Source organism: Neolamprologus multifasciatus, chromosome 1 (genome assembly GCF_963576455.1).
Source record: "Neolamprologus multifasciatus chromosome 1, fNeoMul1.2, whole genome shotgun sequence".
NCBI lineage: Eukaryota > Metazoa > Chordata > Actinopteri > Cichliformes > Cichlidae > Neolamprologus > Neolamprologus multifasciatus.
In genome coordinates, this window is record NC_140439.1 from 23281845 (window position 1) to 23289825 (window position 7981).

General features: G+C 40.3%; 1 long non-coding RNA gene across 3 annotated transcripts in view; it reads left to right on the top strand.

Annotated features, from left to right (window-relative positions):
- The window catches only part of LOC146525769 (uncharacterized), a 170230-nt gene that overhangs the window by 162145 nt on the left and 104 nt on the right, over positions 1–7981 (top strand). For 2 of the 3 annotated variants that reach the window (XR_014873632.1, XR_014873633.1), the window contains one exon: positions 86–3702. This is a non-coding gene — a long non-coding RNA (uncharacterized LOC146525769). Of the gene's footprint in view, positions 1–85; positions 3703–7320 lie in introns of those variants that run through there. The other variant, XR_014873635.1, reaches the window with a different exon arrangement.

Genomic DNA, 7981 nt, shown 5'->3' on the forward strand with positions numbered 1-7981 from the left:
ATATATGTCTGTGTGTGTATGTGTGTGTGTATATATCTTTATAAGCTATTTACAAATGTTTTCGTTGTTTTCTCATTTTGTATAGGACATTTCAACACCGTGCGACATGACCTCCATAATTGATCAGTGGAAATAAGTCCGCCGCTTCTTTTTGTCTTCAGCACATCAAGGCCGGATGGAAGATTGTAGTGGTTTTCAACTATGTAAACACTTACTATACAGAATATGCACAATTTTCCAGGTTTCTTCCCCGCCCTGCTAACCTATTTTTTCAATTGCAAAGGTTTGCTTGTGGTAGCACAACAGACAAACGGCACATCTATTTTTGACTAATAGGACAACGATTGTCCCATTTATTTGTGGTAGCAGAATTTTCTGTGCAGGCTAGCATTTCTCAGCTCGGCGATGTGGGGCCCATATACCCGCTTAACAGAAAAACAGAGAATAGGGAATGATGCCACCTTATAATTTTTCTCTTTAATCTTTGTCGATTCGTTTCTTGTTATTTAATTTTTCTTTATTGGATATGGAAGGAAAAAAAATTAAACGATTTTATCGTTTTACCTTTGGAATCTTCCAAGAGAAAAACAGCTTAATGCCCAGGTATGAAGTCGTCTTAATACCACAGATAACATTTGAGGTTATTTTATTGTTGTGCATCAACATTGGGACGGGGTTGATCCCTGAACACTTCAGACCCTTTCCCTGTAATTACCTGCCTCTCACATTGTTCTGGAAGAGTTGAGGTGAGCTTCCTCCTGCTCCTCCTGTACACTTTGGGGCATTATCATAAATACGGTACATTAACACTTGTTCCCGGCTTGTCAGGATATAAATTAAGTCTGCAGGTGTCCCACCGAGGTTTACCCCTGATACTAATTAAAGCATGATAATTAGGTTTGTTAAATTTGGTCCTTTCAGCCTTGATACCCCCCTTGGAATACAACAATCGCAGATTGCAGACAAGAGAAGGGCTTAGAGGATCCTCCCCTAGTAAATGCACAAGAACAGACCAGTGGGTGCCTGATAAAGTCATTCCCCGGTGCTGGAGGGAATATGTGGGCTTGTAATTATGATTTTGCGCGTGACAATTCTCATTCATCTGACTTGAATGTAGTCTCGTTTTGTGAAGGGAAGAGACAACATTTTGATGAGGTTCTTCCTCTTCATCTAGAGAGAGAGAGAACTATTCATTTACACCAGAGAAATACCCACCCCCCCTTCTTCTTCTCTCTCCTGTCTCCATGACCTTGGCGCTGGCATGCCTTATCAAGCAGGAGACAAGAACAAAGAACCAGAAGAATAACAGAAGGTTATGGCAGCTCTTTAAAGCATTATGGAGGCTTAAGCATAAGTTCTTGTCTCTTATAAGAGTGAAAACAAAGTCAGTGTAGCCAGTGATGCTGAGCTCATTAAGGTGAAGCCAAGATGTAGGCAGAGGACTGTGCACCTTCACAAAGAGGTCAATAAAGGACAAAGATCTGAATATTGTTATTTAGTAGTTTGCCTCCACAAAGAGCTCTCATTGTACCATGCAGGTCTGAAGATCTGCACTCATTGCAATAAAATAAAAAAGTGTTTATACTTATTGAATTCCAACAAATAAAAACAAAATCAATAGAAAATGTGTATTTCTCAGTACATATAATGATAATTTTCTTTTTGGGAATAAAGAGATGGTGACACCCAATACTGATTAATGACTTGAAAGCTGTTACATGTCACAGCTCTCCTCTGAGGCTGCATATGTAGACTGTCCCTGAGCTCTTTCCTTCAGTAGCCCTGCCAGGGTGGAATAAGAGATAGGTGAACTGAGGCAATACAATGAGAAGAATTTAAAGGGAGAAAGTGCATAGAGGGAGAATGAAGGGAACAAGGTGACAGTTCTGCTGCTAAGGAGTCAGCTGGCTCAGTTGTAGAGCTGTTCATCATCCTTTCCCTAGCGACTGCGACTTGTGGGCCCTTCCGCAGAAGGATACAGAAAATAGAGGAGAGGGAAATGAGAGAGAGTGGGAGTTACTAACAGAGACAAAGATGGATAGACTGAGATAGAAAGAGAGGCAGTAAAAAAATAAATAAATAAAAAATCTGAGAGTGGGAAGGATCCCTCCCTCCTGTGTAGTCCAGATGTCAGACTGTATCCAGGCCTCCCAGTACAGGCCTTTGGGACAGCCCCAGCCTGGTGAAGCCCACTGACAGCACAGGAAGAACAGCTGTGTACAGGTCCTCAGCTCTGACGCTCACTGCTCAGATGTAGGACAAACAGATACCGCTCTTTGTTTACACTTGGTCGTTGTGTACATATTGTGCTTGTTTGCTTGCTTTTTGTGTACGTGTTTTTTTTTTTGATGGCCTCCCATGACAGACATTGTTCTGCATGGTCATCGTTTTCAAGTTTCAGCGCCTGGCAGCTGATGGTCCTCTTGGGGTGTTATAGGTGCATGCCACAATGAGCATTTTTAAAAGCCTGTTACATTTTAGGCCTCCCATTGAGCAAGACTGCACCTGATGTCTGTAGTTCTTCTCCCTACTTACCTACTTTCATTTGAGTTTTAATGCAACCTCTTTTCAACTTTTGTTGAACCACAGATGCTTCCGTAATCATATTTTGCCTATTTTGCAATCCTTTAATTTTACCTTAATCTGTCTTCACCGTGAACACAACAAGTGGATTTTATGTCAGTAAGTGACAACTGATGTCACTGAGATCCATGGATTTTCAGTCATTGATAGACTCTTGGTGACAGCAACCCAAAGAGCTATCCATTATGAATGAAGCAGGGAAAAAGAGAACTGAATAGAGTGAAACTGAAGAAGGCCAGGCAGAGTGCCTCACATCACTGAACACTTGACTGAGTCCAGAGACAGGATTGCTTTAGTAATGTTGTACAAAGAACAATGAATGTCTACACTTTCCCCTTATGTAGTGGATGGAGAGGGATCAGGCAGTACCTGGTTCCTGTTGCAGCTTTGTCTCCTGGGAGGTTTTTGTGTGTGTGTGTGTTTTATGATGATAGTGCTTTATGGCCGTTAAAAACTAAACTCCTTTTTAGGTTCTAATTGTTTTATCCAATAGTTTACAGAGAGAGAGAAAAGGAGAGAAAGGTGATAAAGCATTTCATAAAAAGTTTAAAGAACAAGACACCTTGAAAGAAGAGGGATTCCAAGTTTTTCTTGTGTTATCCGGCTTGACAGTATCCCAATCAGTCATAATCAGGAGTTGGAAAAATCCAGTAAGGCATTCTGTATCTGACTGACAGATTCATATATACTGAGGTCCAGTGAGTATATACAGTATTTGCATCTTGGTGTTTCTTCCACATGATTCCACTTGGGAAGTAGTCTGTATAAGTCTATGACCAGTCCTAAAAACATTTCTTGCAATTAATTTGAGGTTCACATGGGGATAAACTTACTGTTGTGTTTGTAACATTTAGCTCACAAAAGAATTGGAGCAAGCATAAATCAAGTGCCTTTCTTTCTTTAGTGGCTCGCAATTTCAGTTGCAGCGCTGTAGTCAGAGGCGTAACCTGACTATTTGTTCTGCTCTTTGCTACAATACGAGTACCAAAACTGAGGATAGTATGAAACATATTCATACCATTCTGCATCACCTTCTACAGTTTGGCAACTTGATGCGGTTTATACTGAAACTCCATAGTTTTATTTGAAGCCATGATGTGGGGTTTAACAGGTGTATATATATATATGTATATATATATATATATATATATTACATTCAGCTGAAAATCAATGTATCGTTCAGATTATTCAGCTGGAAAAATACAAAATTTGTGGCACCTTTTAAAGCTGACTTTAAACTAAGAGTTTTTATAATCTTATCCAGAGCAGATTAAGCAGCACAAGTTACTATGATGATTTAGCCAGGTTAAATTTATTGACCCTGAAAGCTCTGGCTTTTGCTCCAAACCATTATTCTGTCTTAGGTTTTGTTTTTTTTTTCCCACAATATTAACTTTTCCCTAGAGTTTGATTTTTCTATTGCACCGTTAATTACCAGCTGTATATGTGCAAATCATAATTAGTGCTCATTGTAGGACCAGATTGGGTGGAGCTTGACCTCTTCCAACTCCACCTTGCTGTTGGTAGTCTGCGAATTAGGCTGGGGATTGGGCTGGGCCGAGAGATGGTGCTCGTTTAGCCTGTAGCTCTGCAGTGATAAATCTAGCACACGACTCTTTACATGTACATACAGTGTGCAGGCATATGATAAGTGACTCGAAGAAAAAAAAGAGTCCAAGGAGAGCATTGTTGCAGCTAAGCACCCTCACCATATTATCAGTATGCATGCAGGACCTGAGAAGTTCCTGGCTTTCTCCTCCTTTTTTCTTGCGATAACCTGTATGAACCCCCATGTGATAACTTCAAGGTCTAGGGGCGTTGTGCCAGTGCTACATCTCTACATAAGGAGGGGGGAGCTGGGCCACAGGCATCCTGAAAACTGTCTTTATGGAGGCGAAACACAAGTGAACAAACAAAGGGGTCTGCAGCCAGGAAGCCTTAATCACTGCCACTACCATTAGAGTAATGAGGCCTGATGGACGCACAGTCTAGTGAGACACGAGGGAGGGGGAGCGAGGGGCTTTCCTCACAGATGAGGGCTGATAACCCACCTCTCATTCTTCTGCTACTGCCACCATAGTCTCAGGGGCATATTAATGAAACAACAGTACACACACACACACTACACTCACCCCCATTTCTTTCTTTCAAGGGTTTCTTTTTCTTCCTGAGTTTAGTAGGGTATTGTTTGAAGGAGACCCCTTCTGTTTTAAAAGACACCCTGGTGAGACATGTCAGTGTAAAGATTTAAGGAACTGCACATGAAAGACAAGGCTGAACCTGTAGCTTTCATTAGAAAATTTGAGATCAGATAATCTTGTCCCTTAAAGATGTATTAAAGACTCTGACTCTGACAAGGGGAATAAAGAAAGAATGGGATCCTTTTAAAATTAGATAAAACAGAATGCAGTCCCATAAATGTCACAAGTGTTCTCGTATGTTAAAGGTCCTATTGATTTTAACAATAAGCTTTGGATATCATTCTTGGCTGTGGTTATATGTGACCATAGTGCTTTGTGAGCTGTGTTGTAGCCCTCACTATCTTGGGATTGCCTGTTGTGTGTTCTCCTGTTTATGGATCTCATAGCTCTTTACAACACACTTCAAAAATTAATCACCCCAGAGTCCCATACAAGTCTCTTCTTTGCATCTGCTGAACTGCTCTGGCCAAGCTCCCTCACACTGAAAGCAGCCACCAGTGAGCAAACTGCTGCAACGCTGGAGAGCATTTCATTAAATAATAAGAAAAAAAAATGCCGTTATGGCTCTTGTTATGCAGTATGAAATAAATTACATTTAAATCACCCACGAGAAGAATTAATAACACACTTGTGCAGTGTCACAAAGCAGAGTTGACACTGATGGCTTGTCACAACGGCGTTTGCTAATGCTACATGCTGCTGGTTCTCCTGTCTGCCTGTGTCGGCTAATATTTCCAGCAGGTTTCAGTTTTAAAGCTCTCAGGTGGGCCTTTAAACGGTTGCTCAGACAACACTGAAGGCCTCCCTCCGATTTTCCATTTCTCTCTCCTCCTGTCCGCTGTCCTTTTCAATGGCTGATTTATGGCCCACATAAGTGTGCAAGAGACGCTGAGATTTCAGAGGAAGTCATAAATAGAACAAAACTAAGGAAGAGAGGAGGGAAGAGGAAACAGACTGAAGAGGTGACGGGGACATGCGGAGTGAAAGCGAGAGCGTGAGAGAGACTTTGGCTTATTACTTCAGTCAGTTTTACTGTAGAGTGAATAATTTCCCTGCTACTCTATCTACTGTACTTGCTGTCTGTCTGTCAGCCTTATTTCTTTCCATCCTGTCAGCTGACCTTTGAACTCCCGACGGTGTGTATGCCTCCCTCTGGTTTATTCTCCTAATTGGAGTCAGGATGCAGATGCTCTGGCAGGTTGCGAGCGACATGCATACACACCTTCTTTATGAGACTGAAATGATGGAAAGGAGGAGGATCACCTGAAAGAAAAAAAAAAAAGATATGATTCTGTTGGTTTGTTTAAATTAGGAGGTAATTTTCTGAGAATACACTGCAAGTAAATGCAACTTTTTTTTTCTTTATGCATTTGACTTTCTGGGAAATGCTGCTAAATATTGCTTATGAAAGAAATATGTAAGAAGTGTAATAATTACAATAAACCTCTTTATCATAGTAATGACACATCACCAGTCCCAGGAACTAATAATCCACATAATCCAGGATGATGTTTGATGGATGGTCTGCTGCTAACACACTTACAAGCAATGCTTTCCACTTTCTTAGTCTTTAATTATTGGTAAACTCGTGCTTCCAGGGCAGTGATCAAAGCAATTTTCACTCATTTGAATCCAGAACTTGCATTGGACTGCTTGTTTATTAAGGCCACTTATAATTGACCTATAAATCATACAAGTATAAAAAGGCACTTAACTCAATCAGCATGTGTCAGTTTAGCAAAGAAACCAATTTTATATTTTATTTAGAGACTTTGTTACCAGCATCCTGCCACAAAAACCCATCATTTGTTCCCATTTATTTAGCTGAATCTGTTAAAGATTGTGAAGGTTTCATAGTTTAACAGGCCTAAAATATTAATTTTACGCCAACAAGATGATTCCAAATATGGCTTGTTAGACTTGTACATACTCTGTTTTTGCCTATATACTGTATTTCCATGTTTGCATGTTTCAATAAATTGCTGCAGGTATTTTTCATTTTCCTTGCAACATATAAAGAAATGAATAGTGGCTCAAGACTTTTGCACAGCACTGCATCCCTTTTGTACTGGTATTTATATTGAAGATGGGGGAAAAAAGAAAGCTATTTCTGCATTGTTCTGTGAAGCACTGCTTCTTTGTTGTTTGTGTGTTACTGTTTTGGTGTGTGTGCTTGTAATGCACAGACGGGCCATACATCACATCCTCTTTACAGTGTTTCCCTGAGTCATTTGCATGTCATTACAGCTTTGTTTTATAAGTGAGTGGCTATTAAGGAAGCTGCTCCATAAAACCCCTGTTAAAATGGAGGAAGCCAGCAATACGGATCTTAAGAAGCCAAGAGCATTCTAAATTTTCTTACCTTACATGCTCGATGAAAAGTTAGAGAGAGAAAGAGAAAGCGAGAGAGGAGCCAGATGTCTTTCCTCTGGGACCTGCACATCTGTTGTTTTTTTTTTGTTTTTTTTTTATGACAGCAAAATTCATGCAATCCCATTTCTCTTCTCACTTTTCCTACCCTTCCTCCCTGCTGCAGTCCCTCTGTTCTCCCTTCTTTCACACATCTGGACTTAGCTGTATGCACCCTGATGTGGTCCCCATCTGTGAAGGATGACACAACTGTTGGCACAATTTTTTCAGGTTGGACCCAAGACTGGACATGGCATCCAGGGAGTCTGTGTGCTCAAACTGTTCCTCCTTGGCAATTCTGATGTGTGTCCACACAAGTTTGTTTGCATTTATGTGCTCAGCGTTGCCGTTAAAGAAAGAGCAAATTTCTTTTCTTTGTTTACGTTTATTTTTCAGACAGCTTTTAGAGCTTTTTTTTTTTAATTAAGTGTGTGTTCTTTAAAGAAACACATTATAGTGTCAGTTTTCTGCATTGTGTGTGCACATTCCTGTAACCACAGAGCTGTTGTGCAAGCACAGGATCTTTGCAAGCTACACGAATGACTTAAATCATCAAAAAAAAAAAAAAGTTGAAGACAGATTTATACAGCTAGACAACCCAGAACAAGAGAGGAAAGATTATACACTGGCATGCTGTTTTTTTGTTTTTTCTTCTTTCTTTTCTGAAAATCAAAACCCTTTTGCTAATGTAACTAACTGTGTGTTTGAGACGTGATTTCAATTGCTAAGGGTCAGGTGATTTGGGGTGTAGTAGCTTGGGATTGGAAGCATGTGTCTCACATCTGGAT